Genomic DNA, 18,975 nt, shown 5'->3' on the forward strand with positions numbered 1-18,975 from the left:
CAATGACTCATTTATGAAGACAGCCACATGTTTCTTCCTGAATGAATCGTTGTTTCTGAATGAATCATTTGAATGAATGGTTCAATGACTTAAGGTTCGAAACTTTAATTTGCCACCACCTACTGGCACAACCATATAATATTCCTGTTCTATTCTATTCTATTCTATTCTATTCTATTCTATTCTATTCTATTCTATTCTATTCTAATGTTCATGATTGCTGGTGTTTATTTTTAAAATGATATTTAACTATACTTGTTTGTGCACAATATTTCGCAAATGAGGCTTAGAAGATTATTTAGTTTTCCGAGCTGTATTGTCCAGGAAGGTGTTATTATATTACAAAATACTCTATGACTTTTTCAAAGTTAAAAAAAAAAAAGATTTTCTTGTCTTTTTTTGATTGTTCTTAAAACAGTTTATGTTAAGCAGCACATCCAGACACTAATTACTGTTGCTTGCTTTTCTTTCAACTGATTATTTTACTGAAGCAGTAATAAATGCAGCCTTGGTGAGCAGAAGAGACTTCTTTTAAATGCATTTCATAAATATCTTAATTATTCCACACTGTTAAACAAGCTTTTTTAAATCAGACACCATTTCAGTCTTGTGTGCGCTTGGCCTTACATAGACGACACAGATCTTGACTGTAATGATCATGAATTTCATTAAATCGAAGTTAATTTAGAAATGTAATTTGTATTACGACTGTTATTATGTTAAATCTAAATGAGCATGTGGATCGTGTTTATGCTGCTGTGAGATTCAGATGCTGAACTTGATGATGTGTTTAGTAAAAGGAGCAGTTTGTGTCTGATGAAATGCTGCGTAACCTGCTGAAAGGATCGCATCACTGGAGGAGGATTTATGTGTTAAACATAGATTCCTAACTCTTAAATATGATTCCGCATAAACGAGCCGAGTGCATGTGTAAGTGAACATCAGCCTGTAGATCTATCAAGCAGAACTAGACTCTCTGAAGATGACTTAAGGAGCTGCTTGCCTGTGCAAAACTCTGCCTTCACGCCACAGTGTGTTTGATGGCTGTCGGGGTGTTACCAGGGAGTTGCTAGGGTCTTCTTGGGCGGGACAACAGCTTGACCACACCCACTCTGAAATCTCAATGGTGCAAAATTTGTAGATTGTTTTTTAATGCGTAGAATTAATTTTCACTTAAAAAATGCTAGTAAATTTCAAAAAAAAAAAAAAAAAAAAAAAAATACTGAATTTAAATGTTTATTATATTATTATATTTAGATATTTTTTTAATTTCTTAAATGAAACCCGTTAAAAGTGTAACATTAAACATAAATTATGTTATACAAAAAATAAAACTAAACATATGTGAAAAAATTATCAATGGTGCAAAATTTGTAGATTGTTTTTTAATGCGTAGAATTAATTTTCACTTAAAAAATGCTAGTAAATTTCACAAAAAAAAATAAAAAATACTGAATTTAAATGTTTATTATATTATTATATTTAAATATTTTTTTTTAATTTCTTAAATGAAACCCATTAAAAGTGTAAAATTAAACATAAATTATGTAATACAAAAAATAAAACTAAACATATGTGAAAAAATTATCATGTGACACTGAAAACTGGAGTAAAATTCAGCTTTGACAACAGGAATAAATTACATTTTAACAGAAATTTACATAGAAAACTGTTATTTTAAAATTGCAATAAAATTAGTTTTAACTGTATTTTTGTAAATAAATGCAGCCCTGGTGAGCAGAAGAGACTTCTTTCAAAAAATGTAATCAACACTAAACCTTTAAAACGAGTGTATATTTGTGGTTTTGGAGAGAAACATTATAAATTTTCCTGGTTTCATGAGCTTCACCCAATAGCAATGTTTGGCACATGCAGTAATAATCTCATATGTGTGTCTCAGAGCATCACTGCAACACTGAACGCTCAGGGCTCATAGCAGACAAGCACTACTTCCCTTTCTTTCATCCTGTGCAGTTGCCCTCACATCCTCTCTCTCTCTCTCTCTCTCTCTCTCTCTCTCTCTCTGCCCTTTGCAAATCCTTTTGCCACCATATTACTGCAGGAATGCTGTCAGCTCTCTCTCTCACACACACAGTCATTCAATGCTCTGAGGCTGTTGTGATTTTAACAGCTCTTGACAAAACAGAGGGTTTAATTGAGGTCAAACAAACAACAGGAAAAGATGTTTTTTTTCCCTTTTCCACAAGGTGTCGGACAAAAAAGAAAGTGAGAAAGAAAGCTTCATTCTCCACATGCAGACTTACAATGGAAGCACCATAAGTGAGCCAAATTAAGCTTTAAACACTAATTGTGCCACAATGAAGCATATCGGCTAACCGCAAAAGCCACTAAAGCTTAGACACTTGTGCATAAAGGCGTTATGCAGTAAGAGCTCTCATTACATTCAGTCTTCACACACACACACACACACACACACACACACACACACACACAAATGATTGTTATGACTGAGAATGACAGTAAATAATGCACAGACACGTCTGTCCAATGTGCCGTGTTTGCAGGCTGCACACAAACATGCAGTGAGACCAGTGTGGTCTGATTCACAAATATGACTCTGAAGACAGAACTACTCAGTGAAAGTTGAAGTTCTAGAATTAATAAAACGAAAACAAAATTATAGCTAAATGGATGCATTTATATATATATATATATATAAAAGACACAGACATATGAATATGAACATGTATGAATATAAGATGAAAAATAAAACATAAAACACTTTTTTATGCTGAAATACTAAAATTAATAAAGCTGAAAAACTGCACATAACAAACACATACATTTACATATGAAGAGTTAAACAAATGTTATGCGAGATCACACTGTGCATAATTTTATTATCGTATGTCAACCATTGTTCTGCTTGTTGAATGCTAATTCTAGTTGCCTTGGTAACAGGTATAAATATTAGTAACATTCTAAAGAAACTGCATTAGTGCATAATTTCACAGATAAGTGAGAATCAGTATGCGTTATACCATTGCGGTCATCTACTACATGATCTATACGCATCATTTCTTACTGCTGCCTCTGCATTTGGTCAGAAACTCATGATACAGTTTATAAATTCAAAATATTGTTCACTGTTACAGGAATTCAGTCCAGTCTTCAGACTCTCCTGTGGTATCTCACTGGTGATTAATCATGAGCTCAACGGCCTTCACTCCAGGTTTGCATGAAGTCAAACTGTTCTGAAGTGTGTGATGTCATCGTGATGTCAACGGTCACTCATTCCCAGGAATCTGTTCAGGTCTGTTTGATGCTGCTGGTGCTGTGAAAGCAGCTCTTGTTTACTTTGATGGATATATAAATTGCAACATGAAAAAAAAAAAAAATCATTAAGGGCAGGTGCGATTCTTAGGTCATTATGTTCATAGCAAGTGCTATGCAGTGTTATCTGAGAATCACTGAGATACTATAATAGTTTTTGTTTTTGTTTTTTTATATTTTCTATTTTCCTTTTTAGTTTCAGTAATGTTGATGTTACTGCTTTTCGTTTTATTTGTTTTATTTTTAACTTGTGCATGAAGGCGTTATGCAGTATTTTTGTTTATATATATATATATATATATATATATATATATATATATATATATATATATATATATATATATATATATATTTAGGTCATGTAGGTATAAATTAGTTCTAGATTATGTTTGTGTTTTAATTTGTATAGGCTTTAGTTTCAGTTTATTTGCTTTTAGTTATTTTAGTCTTTCACCAAACTTGAAAATGTTGCTTGTAAATTTTAAACTTGAATTGTTTTTGTTTGTTTTAATTAATAATAACTTAGGCTAGAGTTTTGCAATTATCCATGGGATCAACATCAACATTTCATTTTGTTTCATTTAAAGTGTGTTTTATCATGTTTTATCTGTTTGAACACAACAACAACAATCTGTACGCGTACAGAAAGTCTGCATAAATTAACACACACACAATGAAAGTAACCTGATGTAACCCTCAGTAGGTGGGCAGAAGATAAAAATTAAGATTTAAATCGCATGGTTGATTTGGGATTTATGAGAAACATCTTTGCCCTGTTTGTTCTGGCTGACTGATCATGCCGCTGGTATTTTTACCCTTCCTCGCATCCCTGCTGTTACAAAGACATGAATTAATACCAATTACATCTCAAAGCCCCTGTATTTCCTTACATAATGGAGAGCAGATATTATTCCAACACGTAAATTAAAAATGATTTCATGCGTACATGCATCTCTTTTCTCTCGAGCTGATTTAAAGGCTGCTGTTTAAAATCACAGTGCCACTGACAAGCCAATCTGACCCATTTAAAAAACAAAGACAGATAAATATAAATCGCTCTGTGTTTCCTGTAGAGATGAGAGAGAGTGAATCCCCAGAGAGAGCGAAAGATGAAGGCTTGAGGATAGAAATAGGGCTGGTGGGGGTTGACTGTAGGCACAAGACATATCCCTCCTGATTTAAAAAAAGAAAAAAATAATAATAAAAAAAAGACAAATGAAAGGAGAACAAAAATCCAGGCACAAAAACACGGCAGTAGTTTCCCAGCAGATTTACAGATGAAAAGAAAAATGCACGCCATCCAGAGACAAAATAAAAATAACACTCCACAGAGCATGTGAAATCCTAGTATACATGGGTGTTTTAGACTGCGTGCCAGTTGTGGGTCACCTATTTTCAATCACTTAGTTGCAAGGGTTTTTTTAACCACCTTGTATTCCCTTCTTCCCTCAGGAGAATGGAAGTGCTTTCCTTTAAGTTCTTTTCGGGGTTATTAGGAGAAGATGTCTCAACACGCGTGTATGCGGGGATCGACTGCACAGGGTTAAAGGAAGAGATTAATACATGTGGTGACTATAAGCTCTCATCAACACAACCCCAAAAACATACCTGTACATAAGGGTTCACAACAGTTTTCTACTGAAATGAGCACTGTTGGCAAGAAAACAACTTTTAATCATTTTCACACGAGTTATGATTATAGGGGCAGATTATCGATAAAAGCACACAGTTCCTTGCACAATACTCTGTAATGAGCTCAAAATACTTTTACCATAGTGCATGATATTTAAACTAATACAAATTCATGTCTGAATCGCACATTAAGCTCCATGTGTATGGTTTTTCTAATATGGTAAACTTGCTCGGTGGCGCGCCCGGTGCAGCAATGCCTTTGAGATGCCAAGTGAAAACTTGTCTCGAGAAACAAAATCATGATAAAATAACTTAGAGACTTGTAGAATCAAGCTAAAATGCCATGGTTGCTTCAGCAAATGTGTTTTATCATCATGTTTGCTTTTGTTAACACTCTCAGTTAGGTTTATTTGAGGTGTTAAATTATTTCCAAACACAATAGAGCATTGCCCAATTCAACCACTTTCCAAACTGCCATAATGTGTACAACAACCAATGTTATAAAATACTGCAAGATTCACTTTTATCTGTTTTGGATAATCAATGTTTTCTTTTGTTTTTTTTGTTTTTTTCAAGCAACATCATATAATTTTGTTGAAATTTCACCACATGCACGCTCGAGCTGTTTAGTGTTCCATGCAAGAAATGCCAACAAACATCATACGGGTTTGGAGTAATTTTAATTTCTGGCCGAACATTCCCGTGGTGTCATATGATCGTGCCACAACATGAGGTGTTTCCTGCTGGATTATGAGGCTGAAGCAGCATGACCGATGACTTTGACAACACTGCCGAACTGAAACATCTGGATCTGTTCTCCAACGCCAGGCATGTATAATCGAATACAAGCATTGAGTAATCAAATATACAGCAACTAGTCATGGTCACGCAACACTGAGAAATGACCAAATGACTCTTCCTAACAATGCCATTCACCATGGTAACTGAATGTTTGTCTCAAAAAATATAGAGTTACTGTTATGAACAATAACTGCATTACTCTTCATTTGTTTGGAGTCGCAATGTTGTTAAATATGATTCAAATTTAAAAATAGAATGTTATTGATTGCTGTGACCAGCATCATTACTCCAGTCTTCATTGTAACATTATCTTCAGAAATCATTCTAATATGCTGATTTGTTGCTCAAGAAAATTTTCTGAATATTATCAATGTGGAAAACAGTTGTGCTGCAGAATATTTTTGTGGAAACCATGACACATTTGATTTATAAGGATTATTTATGAATATATAGCTGAAAAGAAAAGCATGCATTTGAAACCAAAATCTTTTGCAACATAATAAATGTATTTATTATCACTTTCGATCCAATTTTAAGCATCCCTGCTTCAATAAAAGTATTAATTTCTTAAAAATTGGTTAAATTCAAATAGATTGTTTCATTTAATTTAGAGAAATCAGTTACTATTATGGGAATAAACTAAGCTAAGTTACACCAATGAAAATAATTGAAGCATCTTATTAGGTAGAAATGTAAGACTTTACTTCATTAGCATGTTGTGAAGAAGTACTTCGTAATCTGTCATCAAAATGCAGAGGAGGTTTTAGATCTGGGATGATGGAGTGAAGCTGCTTCCACATCCGCCTTCACATTCAGCATGATGACTGATGTATTTCAGGGGCTTAAAACTCCCAAACCCGAATGACTCACCATGGAAATGAAGCATTATCTAGTGAAACAAACAAAAGAGAGCTCAACTCTCTCCAGTTTCTCTGGGAACGAGATGGCAGAACTAAGCAAATTGCCGCTGAAAGGAACTCTGGGAGGGGCGGCGGAGATGCACACCTGTGGTTTCTCCACACAAGAAAGCTTTTGTAGTGAATATCTCGTGGAAGATCTTGAGTGATCTTCAAACACACTTCCATTCTTTAAATTTCAACACGTTATTAAAATATCCAGTCAGTAAACAACACTTAATTAACCAACAATCCCAAAACAGTGAACTGCATTCTGCAATACAGTTGCCAATGTGAATATTTCATGAATGATTGATGGCGTGCATTTCTGCTCCAGACGTCCAAACCTCTCTCCGCTGTTGTTTGGAATGCAGTAAGTGATGTTCTCTTCGGTCTGGAATGTAAAAGTGTTCGGGGGCTTTGTGTCGATGTATGCTTGTTTATTACTGAAGACTCCTAATGGCTCTTTGCTTTGCCTGTGGCTCCAACGTAAGTCTTCAGAGCCTCATTTATCAACAGGTCAATTGACAAGCCCTTTCCTGCTTCTACAGCTCAGAAGAACAAGGAAAAGAGACACTAAAATACGAAGTCAGGAATCCCAGAAACATGAGAGGAAGAATCAGGCCAAATGGAGGAAAACAGAGAGCAGGATTGAGAGAAAGAGAGAGAGAGAGGAAAAAAAACCAGAGGGATTTTAAACATTACAAGCCTTGTGCTCAAGGCTGTGAAGGTACAGTACCAGTGTTGCTATTTCTAAATAAAACAAAAATTATAAAAATATTTTTAAACACTACAATAGTGTATAAATCATAGTAATAAAAAATATTGAAAAATACAGCATACTAACGGAATTTAATGATGAAAATATCCTATTTTATTGTAAGTTGTTCCTTAATAAACAAGATCATTGTGAAATGATCGATACTGGTGTAGGTCCTTATATTTTGAGTAATTTTAATAATGTATCAACTAAAATCAAAATGTATAAAAAATAAAGAAAACATTCTAACTTATTTCCATATTTACGGTTTTCATCAAAAAATGTATTAAAGAAAATAGATAGATAAATAAATAAATAAATAAATAAATAAAATAAAATAAAAAGAATGGATGGGGCCTGTGGGATTAAATTTTTACATCCAATAAAACAAATGCATTTAAACTTCTCAATATTATAAAAACCATTTGACTTATAAAGCAAGAGATGATCTACAGGAGTTAATGAGCAGAACAGTTCAACTGAAAAAATAAATAAAATAAAAAATAAATACAGTTCATTTAATTACTTGTGCCCTTGAAGCAAATGCATTCACCATGAAACCCTAAAACTCAATGAGGAAAAGGACCTGACATTCTAAATACTGCACATCTAACTGCTAGTTGCTAGGCAACCATACATCCCATCCATTTCATAATTGAACCAAATGCAATTAGCCACAGACCCTTAATGTAGGCAAAGTGTGGTGGGTTTACACCACAGGGATAAAAAGTTACAGCTGTTCAAATAGTGTAAGTATAATAAGAACAACAGGCTTAAGGAGCAACAGCAGCATTATGAACTGCTCACCTGCGAACTGCTAGAACACAGGTCACTTTTTTAGATGCCATATTGAATTCCAACCAAAAGCAACAAGGCTGTGTAAAGGGAGCATATCAAGTGTCCACAATCCCTCCGCACAGTTCCTTGCTCTCCCTATCTCTCTCTCTCCCTCTCTCTGTGGAAAGTGTTGGAAAGCTGATAAATTCATAATCTTCTCTACACTATATGCACCTATTGTTCTTTCTCATAAAGGCTTTCTGTTTGCTAGAGCACATGCGACCCTGTCTGCATTGTTCTGGAAAGGGTCATATGGTGTGTGTGTGTGTGTGTGTGTGTGCAAAAGGAACACACTGATTATTGGAGGGTCACATGTTTGGATGATATATTACAAGAGGAAATGTTCATTTCCAAACAGTGTTAAATGAGTGTTAAATGCTGCAGCTTCTGTTCTGCTTCGTCTACATTTACAGTCATGGATTTTGCAGATGCTGTAATGACTTCCAGTGCATTTTGTCAGTGTGTGTTTCTCTATCAAGTGAAAAAGAAGTACTCTGACACATTTTTAAAAAGAGCACTTAATACAGAATTAATTAGTACTTAAAATAACATGCTTAGTGTAATGATTTCAGACACTTAATTGCATAGAATTTATAATTAAATTAAAATGTATTTTGAAAAAAAAAAGTATTTTAAATTGATATTAAATGCAATTAGCTGAATCTTTAGGATGTTTTTGACTTTAGTAGGACCTAAGTAAATTTTATATGTATGGAATGTTTATGGAAATTTGAAATATGATGGAATGTTTATAGAAACCCAAGGTTTATGGAATGTGGCTGTGAAGCAGTTTTGGTATATAATTACTTGTTGAAACTTTGCTGGTCAGACGAAGTTTGAACAGTGAGAAATACGCAACTAAGATTGTTCAATAAACTCAATAACACTGCATGTGAGTTAGTCAACATTAATTTGAATTTTTAAAAGCATGATTAAAGAATATTAAAACAATTATTTAAAATGTTCTTTAAAACCTATCAAACAAATCATCATAAGTGCACTTTGACATAAAATGTACTTCAAAATCAGATGTTTAATTTGATTGAAAAGGTCCCTCTTTAAAAGTGTTTAGAAAAACACAAAAATCACAAAACTTTTATTTGATTTATATTACCTGCAAGTAAAGTTTTATTTTTAAATATACTTTTAAAAGGGGGGGGGGGGTAGTATGCTATTTCATGCATACTGAGTTTTTTACACTGTTAAAGAGTTGGATTCCCATGCTAAACTTGGACAAAGTTTCAAAAATTAAGTTAAAATACTCCTTCCGGTTTGTCGTAAGTTTCGGAAAGTGTTTTTTTTCGAGTATGGGTCTGTGTGACGTTAGATGGAGCGGAGTTTCCTTATATGGGTCCTAAGGGCACTTCTCCCGGAAGAGCGCGCGTGCCCGTAGAGCAGAGTAGAGACATTCACTGACCACAGCGAGAGAGTTTGTGGTTGCCAGGGCAAGACAACCCTGCACAGATTACCAAAAAAAAACAGCATTAAGGGACCAGTGGATGGAGTTTATTTTTACAGAGCATCTACGGAGTTGTGCAAGTGTTTTTGTTTGTTCCCCTGCATTTCGAAGATGCTTGTTTTACAAACAAGGTCCAGTTTGACGCCGGATTTGCACATCATTTATTTCTTAAGGATGATGCAATTCCAATGAAAAAGGGTCACGAACATGAGTTGGAACCGCATGCGGTGAGTAAACCTCTTCAAATATCTCTGTGTTGTTAACTTAGCTATCGGCGCGTAAGCACATCAAGTAAACAACATGCGATGTTGGCATCAAACTGCACTTCCCACATGTACAGCTTAAAAAAAAAATAAAAAAAAAGACGACAAAGTGGAACTTAGTCATTTTCCAAAACCGCTAAGCAAATATATACAGTTTCAATACATGCCACATGAATCTGACTGTTAGCCATGGTTTGTTTTGTAGGATGGTTTTTTCCTCACAGTAATGTCACAGCTTCCAGATGTAATCAACGCAAAAGCCTACTCGCGCTCGTGATTCTTTAGCTCCGCCCACACGTCACGCCTCCAGCCGCTCGTGTTTTTCCGAAAAAAAAAAAAAAAAACGGTACAGTCTATCTTTCTCTAATAAATATAATAAAACTAAAGACTTTTTGGAGTTATGAAGAATGCAGTACTACTCTATGGGTACTCCAGATTACCCATACCCCCCCCCCCCTTTTAAGATTCTTTTTTTTTTTTTGGCCAACATAGGCCAGCTTATGGCCAGTTAAGACCAGCGAACCACCACAGGCCTCAGTCCACAGTCTCTTAAGCTGTTCTGCTCCACCGCGTTCAGAGTGAACTGAAAAGGTGCCAATCTGTCAGACAGAGCTCACTAAACGCAAATAACAGAGAGCTACTCTCTTTCTTCTTAGAGTGTGAGTCGCACACAAACACACACACACACACACACACACAAGCAAAACAAAAAACCAAACCAAACCAGGTTTGGTCTATGTGGATATGAGTTAGTGTTGAATGTGGCAGTCGGGATGATTAATGCTCACATGTTGTGTCCTATTAGCATGAAAATTGTGAGCGTGCAGAAATGGAGGTAATCCTTATGATTATGAAAAGCTTGTGTGTTTGTGTGGAGTGTAGACCATAGTCTCATTCAATTATGGTTCTGTATTTACTCACAGAACAGCTTTGAATTGGAAATCAAAATAAGAGTGCCACAGGGCAAACAGCTTAGCATCTATACACACAATCACACCACATGCAAGAATGCTTATGACAGAAGCTTTGCGTGAGACGTGTTCATACACACAGCTTTGTGTTGAGGGATTTTAGTGTGAGTGTGTGTGTGTGTGTGTGTGTGTGTCATCCGATAAGTGGCTAAACTGGGTCTCCAAAACAAACGTGAAGTTGTTTCACTCCTGAATCTCCACATGTACACAATAAAAATATTATTGGCTTTCATTTCTAATTTTTCCATCTGTTTATTTATTGTTTAATGTATCTTATATTCTCAAAATAATAGTTAAAATAAAAAGACACATTGGGTTACAGTAACTTATTTTGAAATAATTATTTTGAATTAGATTATATTGTTATATTTTCTACTTTCATGTTAAATATTCTTAGTGTTTTTGCCATTTGTCTAAGTTTTGCTTGTTTTCTTATTATATATATATATATATATATATATATATATATATATATATATATATATATATATATATATATATATATATATATTTTTTTCAGTTTTAGTTTGTTATTTTAGTATTTCATGTTAAACAAAATGAAAATGAGAAAGATTGCTCTGGGAACTAGCTAAAATAATATAAGTTTAAGAAATGTTTATATTTTATTTTATTTCAGTTAACATTTATTTAATTTAAGGTAACACACACTCAAACATACACACACACACACATTTTAATCTAATTTATTACACGATTTGGAGATTAAATGTATTAAATTTGAAAAACACCCATAAAAGAATATTTAAAGCTTTTATTGAGTTAAATGATAAAATATTAAGTAGACATTACAAATAGTAAAAAAAAAAAAAAGTATTTGATTCAACAACAAAAAAAATGTGTTACACAAACGTTTAGGCTACAACTTCCTAACATAAACTATGGAACATAGAAGATCTTTTTAGAAAAAAAAATTTCTCTCCATCCAGTGAAAGTCACCGGTAGCCAGCTTTGTTACCAACAGTGTTCAAAATACCTTCTAAGTTGAGCAAAAGAAAGTAATTCATTCACCTCGACATGAGGGTGAGTGAATGATGACAGAAACAGTATTATTTATTTATGTTTTTTTTTTTTGGGGGGGTGGGGTGAACTATCCCTTTAATGTTGTATTTATTTTATTTTTAAATAAATGAAAACATACTGTAAAGAACAAACTAAAACTGCCAGCAGGTGGTGGTCTGTATGAGTCATTAATTTGTTAATTCGCTTTGTTCAAAGTTTTAGTTTAGTTCACTATAATAAGCCAGCTCTAGCCTGGTTTATGTGGTCAGTCTTAACACTTACACTGGCTTTATCTGGCTGTTCCTGCAGGGCATCAGCAAAACTGTGATTAGATATCGAGCTGCAGCTTTTATCATCATGATTACATGTATTAGGCAGGGCTGAGTATTACATATTGAGTGTATGATTGGCTGTAAATCTTACTATCACAACATTATAACATCACACAAGTCTCACCCTTTTGTAGTTCCACATATGTGTGTGTTTATGAGTTTTTGACTGTATTAAATCACTTGGTGCTTTTTTGGTCTAGCATTTCCTTGAGAAAATGTTGTACACTTGATTGCCTTGAATATGACTGAATAATAAATGCATGAAATCTGCAGAAGTAACATGAGGTTGGTTTGAAGTTGACTTATTAAATACAGGTCCACGTGCGTGTGTGTGTGTGTGTGTGTGTGTGTGTGTGTGTTTGAGCATGTGAAAGTAACCAAGCAGTCAAACTGGTGCTTGTGTTCAATTGCCTCATGATTTATTGAAGAAATACACGACACATGTACTACAGACATACAAACACAAGATACACACAAGCGCACATATTTACTGAGGATGATGACACACCTTAAAAAATATAAAGTTTTTTTTTTTTTTTTATCTCTACAAAAGCTTGATAGTTACATATTTGCTCCAAAAAACACAGACACACACACATCTGTGCAAACAATAACTATTTGAAAACAAACATACAGTATATATGTATCTATACACCTGTACACACACCCAAGTGTGCACACTTATGAGTGAGTCTCACGAAAACATATGGGTCACAATTCACCCAAAACATAAAACCTAATAAATAAACATTAATTAAAAAAGATGTAAAAAGGAATATAAAAATAAAAATAAAAAACACCCAAGAAAGTTCCTTCTACTAATCTTAAAAATGTATTTAGCAGCAGGATAATTGTGGTTAACTAAAACTAAAACCATAAAATTGTTTTAGTTTTAAGTAAGTAAGTAAGTTTTAAAAGTAAGCTTATTAAAAAAAAAAAAAAAAAAAACACTTTTCTTTTTTTTTTTTTTCAGTTTCATTTAATTGACCTTAAATAGCATATAAAAAATAAAATAAACCAAAACTAATAAATAAAATATATTAAAAATATAATAAAAAAATTATATATGATTTATCATTATTTTTTTCTATTTTTTACATATAATATTATTTAAAAAAAAACACTAATAATAATGACCGAACAACACAATGTTGGTGTTATCATTGGATTTAATAATAAAATACTAAATATTGAGACACAAAAATACTGTAATACAGAATTTTTTGTCACATTGCAGTAAAGCTGTTTTTTTTTTTTTTCTGAGGCATGTTCTGATCTATTACAATCCAATGTCTGTTTTCATTCCTAATGCTTTAACATGAAGAACAGCAGAGCACAGACGATATAATTCACTGGAAATCTGAAAACGCATGCGTGCTACATCCAGCTAAATTCCAGAGAGCCTGATATCCAGAAATATGACGAATATTGATCAGCTCCATATAATCAAACATGACAGCATGTTTGTAACCCATCCTGCATCTGTGTGTCTAATAAAGTCACCGAAAACACAGCCATCAGCCTCCTAACACAATCAGAGCTTAATTTAACCACCACAACTGACAAAGATTTCCAGGGAAAATGACACCAGATACGAGCGAGCAAATGAGATACAGACGGATAGAAGCAGAGAAGGAACAAGGAAACAGTGTGCGAGTGTGACAGCAGTCGTTTCTCTTTGCATAAGAAAAAAACGCTTCTGCAATCACTTGACAAGTATGACAACCCTGAGTGTGTGTGTGTGTGTGTGTGTCCACGAGAGAGATGTCACACAAACAAGCTGCTATTTCCCACATCCAAAGTAGATTTAAAGTGCTAAAAAAAGTTTTGAAATGCAAATAAAGGTTAAAAGTGTAATTTAATCGCACGCTTCTCCACACAAAACGTGTCTGTTTGCACATATTCACACAGAAAGCCACAGAAAAACATCCTGCATATACAGCTTGATCAGGCTCATTGTAACTGAAGTTACTTAAAATTCAAAGATCCAAATGAGAGTCGGTGAGCAGGATGAAGAAAACAAACAACACTCACACGCAAATGCATTCAAATGTGTTACACGAGCAGAAAACTAACATGAGATCGAGTCTCCTTCCACTGACTAACCCTAAAAACGTGCCATGGAAACATTTATCATGAGCTTAAAGAAACTCAAATTAAAACTGCAGCCAATAAATCAAAATTAATATTAAGATATATTAAAATAAATGAATAAATATTAAAATTAATAACTGCACCAAGTTATTATAGTTATTTCAGACTAAAGAACACAAACAAACATCAACTTAAAGTACTGCAATAACCTAAGTTAAATAAACTAAAACTAATAAATAATGTCTAAAAACTACATAGAAATATAGAAAAGTAAGATCTAATACTTGCAGTTAGCAGCATTATTATTATAATTAACTACAGTTAAACACATGAAAAGTTAATGTAATAACTAAATATAAAAATATAAATGTATTTAAAACTAATAAAGATGATAAAAATACACGATATTAATAAAAGTAAAACAAATAATCAAATTGAAAACAAAATTTGAGTCCAATTCGAAATATCACCACAAATTACACTGTTAAAATAAAAATAAAGTTTGAAATTAAAGACGATTGCAGTATTTTTACAGAAGAAAAAAAAAGCATTTAACTCAATGTGTCACTTGCAATTATTTATTAAATTTATTAGCAGTTTATGTTTTGTAACTTTTTTATTTTTTTCATTTTATCGTTGTACAATAGTATATCAGTGACACTCAAACAACGCTGGTTAGTAGCTTTCAAACTGGTATTTTGACTGAATTGAAACCTCTTTAAATAACGAGCTTCCCAAACCCTGGTAAAGACTGATACTGGCGTGTTTTTTTTAGATGTGCACATATGCATTGCATTATGGGAAATAACTAAAGTATATGCTCCGTCGGGTTTACCTAAAGACCAATTTGTAGCATTTGCTCTGAAACCTTTATCCCAATCACACGGCTGGGACAAAACGAAACACAGCGATTCAAGCAAACAAAGTTTTTCTCTTTCCTAAGCGAATGTTTCTAGCAGTTCATCTTGTTAAGCGGACACTATTATAGCCACAAATCCCTGCAGTCAAAATAACTTTAAAATGCACTAATTAAGAGAAGAAGTGAGAGAGCTTCGGTGAAATTAATTAGACACTTCTCATGCTATTAGCATTTGTCCCTGAACAAAGAAATTAAGAGCGTCAAAAATATCCTGACTGACACAAAACTATTCTTGATCATTTCTCTTGGTATGTTCGTGCGAGATGGAGTTATAGTCTGGAGACCAGTGATAATGTAAACCAGAGAGAATCGTTTTGTCCATAAAATGAGAGTCAATGGGGTCCAAAACAGAATTGGACTGCAATCTATCTATCTTAATGGCTAATTAATTCATTTTAAAAAATAACCGTGTCAGTGTGAAAATATAGAAATAAATATTTCAAAACTAAATATTTCTAACTAAATGTAACAATATAAATGTACATTATTGTTGAAAAAGTTTAGGTTTGATGAGATGTTCTAATGCTTTTGTAATCTTCTGCCAAAAGATGCTGCATTTATTTGATTAGGAATACAGTAAAATTGTGACAAATTATGACGATTAAAAATAGCTGTTTTCTATGTGAATTTATAGTCAAATGTAAGTGATTTCTTTGATCAAATCTGTATTTTCAGCATCATTACTCCAGTCTTCAGAGTCACATGATCATAAATCATAAATTCAGTTCATTTAATGTTCTATGAGATGAACGAAGAGGACAGAAAGTCATGAAACCTGCACAGCTATGTCATGTACAGTAAATGACACAATGTACCGGTCACTGAACTAATCAGCTGACCACAGAATTCAATCGATCAAGAGAGCCATGCAATACACACGACCAGCTGAGGAGTTTCTGGTTTTGAGGGACATCCGAATGCAGACAAACATACACTGCTTCAGACGTGCTGAGTTTCCTCAGGGTTGCATCATGGCAAAGATGATGAAGCTCAGGTTATTTATTCAGTGTGTGTGTGTGTGTGTGTGTGAGAGAGAGAGAGAGAGAGAGAGAGAGAGAGAGACCAAACACGCACATACAGTAATAAGCATGAGCATTTTGATCTGTTTGATCTCTACTCAAAATCCTTACAGTCCACCTGGCTTAGCTTCTAATTGTTGTTGTTGTTGTTGTGTGTGTGTGTGTCAGATGGATGTTTTTGCCTTTTACGCATGTGTGTGAGACATCAAAACTTCCTACTAGCTTAATTTTATGTTGAATAACACAATTTCTGTCTTTTTCTGTTGCTTCATGTGTGTCAGGTTCAGTCAAAGCACTTTTTAAGCTGCTCTCCAAATAATTTTAGTTAAAGATTGAGCACTTTTTTGTACTGTAGGAACTTACCTTCATCCTCAAGTCGTGTCCTACTTCCCCATGCCACACTGGTGGAAAATGCGGGCAGAACATTGAAGAGGACACCTACGACCCCTCCCCACTCGCCAATTCTACTTTTGGACTGGTTTGGATTGTTTTTTTTTTCACGTTCCTTACTTCTGTTTGCCCAGGTGGCACTCCATGGAAGAGCTGTTGAAGCACCTCACCAAGGTGAGCATCTGCCAGCAGCAAATTGTGGAGCTCATGGCCTCCCGGTAGGGGGAAACCGAACGTGAGCTGGCCGCGCTCCGTCTCGCCACAGCCCCGCGAACTCCGCTACCTGATCCCCTGTGTCCAGGCAACGCAGTAACTACCCAGGATGACAGCGCACGATGACGTAATGATGTATCTCCAGATGTTCGAGACCGAGACCAAGGAGGAATGGCCGTGCATCGTTGCCCCACTGCTCACGGTAGAGGCTCAGCGTGCGTACTTCGCGCTTCCCCCCGGAACAAAGCACCTCCTACAAGGACTTACGGAAGGAGATCCTGGGCCGGATGGGGCTGTCTCCAATCAGCGCCGCCCAGCTATTCAACGAGTGGACCTTCGACCCGCGGCAGCCAGCCAGGGCTCAAGACGCTAGCCTCTCCCTTCCGGCCCAACACAGGTTGCTAGCCGGGGGTCCCACCGTATACCAGGTAGCGCAGTGCGTTGTGGTTGTCCGCCTCCAGAACTCGGAGCTGCAACACCTGGTCAGTCAGTTTCTGGATGTGTTCTCCCCCCAGCCTGGGCGGCCCCACATCTTGGAGCACGACGTCCGCACACCACCGGAGACCATCGTCCGGTAGTGGCCCTACCATGTTCCGGAGGCTCGGCGACACACCATCGAGGACGAGGTACAGGAGATGCTGAGGTTAGGGGTAATTGAACCACTGCGCAGCCCATGGTACAGCCCCATCGTCATGGTTCCGAAGCCCGACGGCACCCTCCTCTTCTGTAACGACTTCTGCCGCTTGAACAAAGTCTCCGAATTTGATTGCTACCCAATGCCCCGTGTCGATGAGTTGTTGGACTGTTTGAGAAGGGCCCGGTGCATTTCCACTCTCGACCTTACCAAGGGCTACTGGCAGGTCCCCTTAACAGAACAGGCCAAACCGAAGTCGGCCTTCTCTACCCCAAGTGGCCACTGGCAGTACCGGGTCCTTCCCTTCGGCCTACATGGGGCCCGGCCACCTTCCAACGGTTAATGGACGTCCTCCTCCAGCCGCATCAGGCGTATGCGGCGGCCTACCTCAACGACATCGTCATTCATTCGGAGACTTGGGAGGACCATCTGAAGCGGCTGCGGAGGGTGCTAATGGAACTACGCTGGGCTGGCCTGACCACCAAGCCCCAGAAGTGTCATCTGGTCCTCGCCAAAGCGAAGTACTTGGGGTACCCAAGGTGGGTCGCAGCCTCATTAAACCTCAAGAGGAGAAGGTGGCAGCTATCCTCTCCATGCTGTGGCCCACCTCCAAGAAACAGGTACGGGCTTTTTTGGTGTTGGCAGGGTACTACCGCTGCTTTATCCCTAAGTTCTCCTTCTTAGCTTCTCCCTTGACAAACCTGACCAGGAAGGGGCAGCCGGAAAAGGTCCCGTGGACCCCTGAGACGGAAGCGGCGTTCCACCGGATAAAGGCAGCCCTCACAACAGAACTGGTCCTCTGAGCCCCCGACTTCAACTGCCCCTTCCTGCTGCAGATGAATGCATCCGACACCAGGTTAGGAGCCGTCCTATCGCAGGGCCATGACGGCGTGGAACACCCGGTGATGTTCATAAGCCGAAAGCTGACCCCTGCGGAATAGCGGTACACCACGGTGGAGAGGGAAGCGATGGCCGTTAAGTGGGCAGTCCTGGAGCTCAGGTATTACCTCCTCGGCCGCCACTTCACCCTCATAACAGACCACGCTCCCCTACAGTGGATGGCCCGAGCCAAGGAGACGAATGCCAAGGTGACGTGATGGTTCTTCGCGCCCCGGGACTTCAACTTCACCGTGCAACACCGAGCGGGGACGGCCAGCGCCAACATCAACGGACTCTCCTGGCTATGGTCAGCTTTCTCAAGTGTGTCAGGCTCCACTCCCCACCCTCCCCCGATCTCCCCGCTTCTCCATGGGAACAGGAAGATGCTTGTTATATATATAATTTTCAGAAATGTAATATTCTTATAATAATTCTAATATTGTATTTTCTAGACACATTCAAGCTTATTCATCTACAAAAACAAATATTATGAAATATATATTTGTGTGTGTAACCTGAACTTGACTTTATTTTACAAAGAGAGGATTTCATATGATCTATC

At 36.4% G+C, this 18,975-nt stretch overlaps 1 protein-coding gene across 2 annotated transcripts in view; it reads right to left on the reverse strand.

Moving 5' to 3' along the window:
- The window catches only part of LOC113106379 (adhesion G protein-coupled receptor L3-like), a 192,357-nt gene that overhangs the window by 99,574 nt on the left and 73,808 nt on the right, over nt 1–18,975 (reverse strand). The gene's annotated exons all lie outside the window — the stretch shown is intronic.

The sequence above is a fragment of the Carassius auratus genome, chromosome 7, assembly GCF_003368295.1.
Source record: "Carassius auratus strain Wakin chromosome 7, ASM336829v1, whole genome shotgun sequence".
Taxonomy (NCBI): domain Eukaryota; kingdom Metazoa; phylum Chordata; class Actinopteri; order Cypriniformes; family Cyprinidae; genus Carassius; species Carassius auratus.